This window comes from Lucilia sericata, unplaced genomic scaffold (genome assembly GCF_015586225.1).
Source record: "Lucilia sericata isolate MDLA Ls3-8-SP2 unplaced genomic scaffold, ASM1558622v1 Contig000000F_arrow, whole genome shotgun sequence".
Lineage (NCBI taxonomy): Eukaryota > Metazoa > Arthropoda > Insecta > Diptera > Calliphoridae > Lucilia > Lucilia sericata.
The window spans coordinates 3182005-3189946 of NW_023994042.1; positions in this window are offsets into that span (position 1 = coordinate 3182005).

The window sequence follows — 7942 nt, forward strand, 5'->3', positions numbered from 1 at the left end:
GAGGGATTCATGTGATGTTGTAGTGTGGTACATGAACAAGGCATTTTTAAAATCGAAAACATGCATTTTTAATCGGTTTAAAAACCAAATCGATTACCCCGTAAATACTTGCAACGAGAGAGTAAAATAAAAATTTTGAAAAATTACTCTTCCAATACATACTCAGAAATACTAAAGAAATCATGCAAAGGAAAGATAAAATTTGTTGGATATTTCCCCAATTGAAAGATATGTATATGGTTAAATCCAATCATTTTTTTTATCTCAATGAAACTGACTTATATCCTCAAGTTTTTCCTTTTTCAGCAAATTAAATAATATTTAGTTTAGTTTAAAAGGGTTGTATACCAAGATATACATCCCCTCGAAGACTCAAAGGTCCATTGCGATTCCCCCAAAAAGGTCAAAGTAAGAAAGTGGAAGGGAAATCAATAATTGTCTGTTCTCTGAATAACCAAAAAATTTCCAAAATGAAGCCCAGAATGTCGCCTAAGTTACACCCTGCTACATATCCTAGTTCATGGCGGAATCTTTTGCCTAGCCATTTCAGTCTCAGACTCTGTGTTCTGGGACAGTGGCATAAAATATGCCCTTTTGTTTCCAGTTCCACTTCGTCCCTACACAACCTGCTAAAATCCTGTGTGTTACCGACCCTATTACGCCTAAAGGTTCCAATTACGCAGAGTCTAGTTTTTGTTGTTGTTGTTGTATTCTGGTTGCTTTTGGGTTAAACTTCGGCCTTAATATCCTTGAAACCCTACAGGATCGGTTGGTGGAATTTTTGAATGTTTCGGAGATCAGTCCATAGTAATAACAAATGGGAGTTTTACCGAACCAACCCTACTATCAAACTCCAGATCCGAGCCCTCTCTAGCCAATTGATTTGCGATCTCAATACCCTGTGCTTCACAGTATCCCGGTACCCAACACAGCCTTACTGTGCATATCCTGACTACCACTATTTACCGAGCTAGAATGTAACGTTTTACACTGTAAAGCTTTAAGAGCTGCATGACTATCCACATAAATCGTTACTTCCGACCCCCTAGTAATGTGTCTTAATAATGTCCACGAATTTCCATATTACCAGGACCTCCGCCGGAAAGACGCAACATTATACCAAACAAACCCCAGGCCCTGTACCCGATTCCATCTTGGATCCATCAGTAAATACTGCATACCCTTCAAACAGTTCTTCGGATCCAATCCTCTCATCCCTACTAGGAATCACTATTGAAGGTGTCACTCCAAAGTCCATGGTGGTAACAAAATGATCAGAAATAACCTCCGTGGCCCACCCGCTTTGATCTTACTATAGCTGCTTATCCTAGTCCCTACCCACCACACAGTACAACCATAGGTAATAATGGGCCTTACTACCGACGAGTAACTCCAATTTACCATGTCTGTTCGCAAACCCCAATTCTTAGATACTTGTCTCCTTCCGATAATGTCAGTCCAACGCCTTTTAATTACGACAAGCCAAAACTCTCCACTTTATATTTCCTAGCGAAGATAACTAGCTTCGTCTTAGATAGATTTACACCCAGCCCATTCCTATTTGCCTAGGTTGATAGATTGCATGCATGACCTCACTGATTGTCGGGAGAAATTTACCCTTGACCACGTCATCCGCATACGACTATCTCCTTTATATTCAAAGATCCTGAGGATAGAGTTGAACGCCAGTAACCATAATAGAGGCTATAACACACTTCCTTGTGATGTACCCCTGGTAACTCTTTTCTGTATCCTATCATCTCCTAAGGTTGATAATTCTGCTATCTAGCATCGATATTATCCAACTCACTAGGAAATCCTGAACACCGAGTACGACTAGCGACTTCCTGATGGCCTCTATTCTAATATTGTTAAAGGCGCCCCGTTTGTCCAGAAACGCGGCTAAAGTATCTATCTATATTGCTCCTGAGATAAAGATCTATCAGACGTTCTAAGGACTTCAGTAGAAAAGACGATATGCTGATACGCCTGAAATCCTAAGGTTTCGAGTGACAATATTACCACCTTCCACCTTCTTGGAAGGTATCCCGTGAGAAGACATTTCTTGAAAATATCAGCTAAAATTACCAATGCGTCTTCAGAAATGTTATAGAGCATGGCCAGAAAACACCATCCAGACCCGGCGATTTATACGGGTCAAAGGTCTTCAATAGGTGAAAAACTAGAAGCCCCATTCCTTGGACCCCCTGAACTAAGTCCCGGACTCCATCCGAGTTGTTTTCACGTTGAATGTAACCTAATGCCTTGGGGCCTTTGGCTAGAATTCTAAGGAATCTAGACATCTCATTAACGTTGCCAACAGTAGTTACTCCATGATATCGGTTTTAATCCCTTGAGATCTCCCATATACTTATTGAAACTCATATGAGTTGTTCCAATCTTCTGTAAATCTAGTAAGCTTGGTCCTATTGAACAACCTTCTAACCGTCGACCTTTGATCACGTAGTTGGTCCACCACTTAGGTTGCTTATGCTTACCTCTTTTAACACATTGGTACATTTGTCTCCAACTTTATCCAAGTCGAAGGACCGCAGAATATTTGTATCCATCTGCGAAATAACTGACGTAACCCTGTTGAAGAATTTTAACCAGTCTGTTTTTCTTCGATCCCTAAAGAGTTCCTGCTTAGATTTATTCAAATTCACTGTGAAAGTAATCCTGCTATGGTCGGAGAACGAATAGTTGGTATTCACTTTCCAATCCCTAATAAGATCCCCATTTTGGTTAGTAAGAGTAATGTCTTTATTTCTAAGCGTAGGCATATTGCCCCTGTTACGAACGGGACGAACAAAGTATATCCCGTGATAGCTAATCCGCAAACCTTATTGTTATTTATCCAAGGTTCTTGGATTAGAATGGGTGACGAATTTTGCCAACTCTGCTGAAGCTGCCTCATAACGATGAAGGTTTATTTGCACCACCAGCAGCTTCCTTGACTCTGTCATGTTTATAGTATCTAAGCCATACAGTCCCAAGTCCAAATTTGGCAATAATCCAAGATCTATTAAATAATATAATTCGTACAAATTTTAATTTATAACACTTTGACTACAAGCAGTCAAAGTTAATATTTCTAAAAAAAATTGCTTGTGACAAACCAAAAATTCGACTTTCTTCGAAGTAGCTTAATATTTTAATAAAGTTTCTTTTACAATTTGGTTAAATCTTCCGAGAGAATCATATGAGTTATAACCAATTTGTATGCCACCACTTTTTTGCAAGGTAAACTTATAATATCATATTATTATAAGTGACACATGTTTCAACTATTTTTCGCAAAAAATAAAAAATCTGCGAAAATTTAGTTTTAGATTTTTTTTTTAATATTTTGCACCAGAAAATAGGAACAGTAAAATTGATCATCTAGATTAATTATTAATTAACTCCTATAGTAACTCCTTATCAAACATTATCTTAAAATCAAATCAATTTCAAAGTTGCACTAGCAGCAGCAGTTTAAATTTTGTCATAGGATGAATAAGATATTTCAAATTACCGTTTTTCTTATATACAAACATTTATTAAAATTGGCAACGCGATTAAATTGCAGACATAAACCATTTCATTTTGTTTAAATTGACATATAGACAGCGCTTTACAATGTTAAAAAAACTGAACACCAAGAAGTAAAACTGTGACGTTTTTTTACAACAATAAAGTTACGCTCTTCTCACAGATGAGTTCTGTGTAACTCCAACCAGTGTTATCAGAAAAATTTTGACTCATGTCCCCAATCTTAGGCTGGAAGTCCCAAAAAAAATCCCCATTTTTATATTGAAATCCCCATAGTTTTCTCAAGGAAAAAACATCATCATTGTATATATATAGCTGAGACATGTCTCACAAACTGTGTCATCTAGTAGTCAGTGTAAAACTAAACCAATAAAAAGTGTCTTTGATAAGCGTACATTTAATTTTTTAACGAAACATAGAAGGCACACAATAATATAATTATAGTTTTTTCTATAACTATAACAATAATTTTCCAATTTTGTAAAAAATAATAATGATAATAAGTAGACTTTTAAGGGCCAATTTTAGGTGAAAGATTAGCGACTAAATTAAAATTAATCCTCGAAAGATGTTTTTGAGTACTCAATTAGTTAATTTTGTTTGCAAGTTTAAGCGCCCAATGGAGGTGGTTTAATCTTAAGCACGAAATGCAAAAGTGTAAACAGCTGATGCAAAAAAATTAATAAAATTTTTATAAATATAAACATTAAAATGTTCTATTTATTGATTAGTATAAATTATGGACACTTCAAAATACATTTTTTTGTTTTTAATTTAAGTTTTCATTAATTTTCATATTAAATTTACAATTGTCTTCTTCTTTTTTATAAAATATGCATTGTTTTGATAGCAAACAGTGAAGTTTTCTGTTGTTTTGTATGGCAACATTGCGAAGTTTAATCTTGTACTCAAAAACATCAAAGGCAAGGCGAATTCAGATAAGGTGGTGTTATTCAATCAGCTGATAATTTTTTGCTTAATTCGCCTGGTTTACGTAGCTGTCGAAGTTTGTTATTGCTTACATTTTTATATTTAAAAATTTCCGTTAAACGTAGAAAAACTTCGTTAATATTTTGAATTATTTATGTAAACAATCTAAAAATACCAAGCATCTCGTAAACAAATATTATTTTATATAAATAATGGCATAATTGGTATGTATACAAAAAATTTAGGAAAAATATTTTTTTCTATTAAATGTTAACATGTTTATTCTTTGGTTAACATATTAAACAATATTGTTTTATATTTTATATTAACATTGTGTAGATAACACTTTATATAAAGAAACACATATGAAGAATTTAGCCGAACAGCGGCAGCTTACTTTTACATATCGCTTAATTTTGAAATCTATTAAATGTTAACAAATTAAACAATATTGTTTTATATATACACTATGTAGATAAAGAGATTAACTAAAAAAAGTCTGTTCCGGAACGCTTTATATAACAAAACCCATATGAAGTATTTACCCGTCCGGCGGCTGCTACATTATGGCCAAATATTGAAAATTACTCCGCCGGAGTAGAATTATCCATTCGCAACAAATATTCATTCATTCGTAATATAATATTTTCATGAATATGTACTTTTTTATGTTTATTTTTCACAAACAATTAAGTTTTACTTAACTTCAGGCACTCACTTAAATTTTGCAAATTAATCTGCCGGAATAGAATTTTTCGCTTGAAACAAACATTATTCAATTCAGAATATATTTTCTTCACAAATTTTAATATCTTTATCTTTATTTTTAATAAAATATAAACATTTTACAAAAATTTTGCATGAAATGAATTCGCCGTACTTATGGTTTTTGACATCTACGTAAACCAAATGCAAGAACAAAATACATGTAAAATGTTGTTGTTGCGGAACTGCCACCACCTTATCTGAATTCGCCTTGATCAAAGGGGATTAACATAAGATTCAATTTATTTTTAGATTAACTAATCTGATTATTAATTGGCATTTGATTACCATCTCAAAAACCCGCTCTAAGTCTATTTATTATCAACTAGTTTGTCGTGCCAGAATAAGAATATTTAACGTTAAGTTTTCAAACAAGTGTCAAAACTATTGTCCACCATTGTTGTATTTTCATATTGAAAGCTGTACGTTTGTGCTAATGTTTGTAACGCATAAAAATATTCACTTTCTGAGTCGATTAAAACATGTCTGTTCGGCTGGATGTCCATGTAAACCTTATACGCAAGCTACAGGCAACAATTTTCAAGATATTTGGATAAAATTGGGACCATATAAGTTTTTCTGCACATGACGATGCATATTTAACATTGTTGAAATCGGTCCATTATTTCACCTAGCCCCCATACAACCTGACCTTCCGATTTTGGGGTTTTAACTGATAACTATGTGAAATATAGTACTATCTTACTAAAAATTGGCACAACTAAGTTTTATATAAGCATTTTGTCATGTCAATTTTTATAATGATCAGCCGTCGTATGACCCTAGCCTCTATACAAACACCCTTTAAAAAATATCTTAAACGTCCAAAAGTTTACTTATAACCATTAGTATTAGCAATGAAATTCAGCATAACTAATTTTTATATAAAATTACATTCCTCTTCCTAATTTTTTGAGGATCGGCCCATATTTGACCCTAACTTACATATAAAGCCTCTTTTAGAAATTTAGTTTTTCATCAATAAATTGCTTTAATACATCAGAATTAAGGTAAAATTCAACAAATTTTTTATGAAAAATAAATAATTTTTAAAATATACTCATGGCCATGTCCGACTATACTTTCCTACTTGTTGTGTCTAATACAATTTTACCACGCTCTTTTCCCCTCAATACTTCGTCCGTAGTCCAAAATCTAAGATCCGACTACTTCGGTTTATGCTCCCTTTTTTGGGCTATGTGTTAGGCATTTTTCAGCTCCCTATGTCATTAGGGGGCTTTAATATAAGCTTAAATGTTAAAAAATTGAATTTTTACACGCCCCTTTATCCTCCTAATTCTCCGCCCACAGGCCAAAAATCAAAAATGTCTACGTTAGGCGCATGACCCATGTCTTTTACTATATCTATGCCAAGTTTCAGCTTTCTAGCCCATTTTTGAGGGATAGGGGAACAAACATTGAATTTTGACACTACCCTTTTTGCTCCTAATTTACCGCCCACGGGTTAAAAATCAAAAATCCGGTTATGTTAGGATTTGTCCCATGTATCTTACTATATCTATGCCGCCCTTTCTAGCCCATCTTATGGGCTTCAAAAATCTCTGGATAGACAAAAAAGGGGAACAAACAATTAAGGATATTATATATACACAATATATAGAATATAGATATACATAGATATAGATTTTTGCACTTGGAAAATTTATAAAGACAGTATCAGCTATCATTAATCAGTCAAATATTTTAGAAAATATTACAAAATATGTTTTTAAATACATGCTGTACGGACAATTGTTTGAGTCAGTGTATATAGTAACAGGTACCGACTGACATTAGACTTAGGTCCTTTTTGACAGCGTTTCATTTCTTACTTATTCTTTGGTCATTTCTTACTTATTCTTTGGCCAGAAACATCATAAAAACCTTAAATGTATGTACTGTGTGATACAGACTGACTGTATCATACTTGTTGTTTGATGGATGGTGTATAATTTTCCAAAATATCAAGAATCCTCAATTTTCTAAATAAGTGTTTCGTACAAAAAAACCAACACAAAAAATATTTTTTGCTTTGGGTATACTTGTTTTAATAAATAAACTAATAAATACGCAGAAATTTTTGCTTTAAATTCTACTATTATTAAAATCTAAATTGATTTTTTCTGAAAAATGTTTGTTTAATTAGGAAAAAATATATAAAATAAAACACTCGTTTGTTACTTGAAAGCTCAATAAGAATTTTTATTTACAAAATGTTTCATTAAATGTAATTTTTCTATTTAACTATTTTTTTTTTAATATTTGTTTATTTTTTTTTTTTTAATTTATTTAATATTAATAATTCTATTATATATTCATACATATAAATTTGTATACATATTCATAAAAATGTATTTATGTATGTATGGATGTGTGTATTTCATTTTATGCAATTACATATTTTTTAAATTTCATTTATTTATTTTTTTTTTCTATGAGTTTCTGTATATTTCGTTAACAATTTTCTTTTATTTAAAAACAATTTTATAAAATAAACTTTCAAAATATTAACTAATAGGAAAAAATAATAAAATAAAACAGCAACAATAATAGTTTGACTAAAAAACCCACTGACTATCGGCATTCAATGTTAACAAATTTGACTAGTTGTTAAATAATATTTAATAAAATTTTTTAATATATTTCTATATATTAAAACAAAATCATAGTTTATATTTTTTTAAATAATTTAAATGTACATATGTATGTGTTT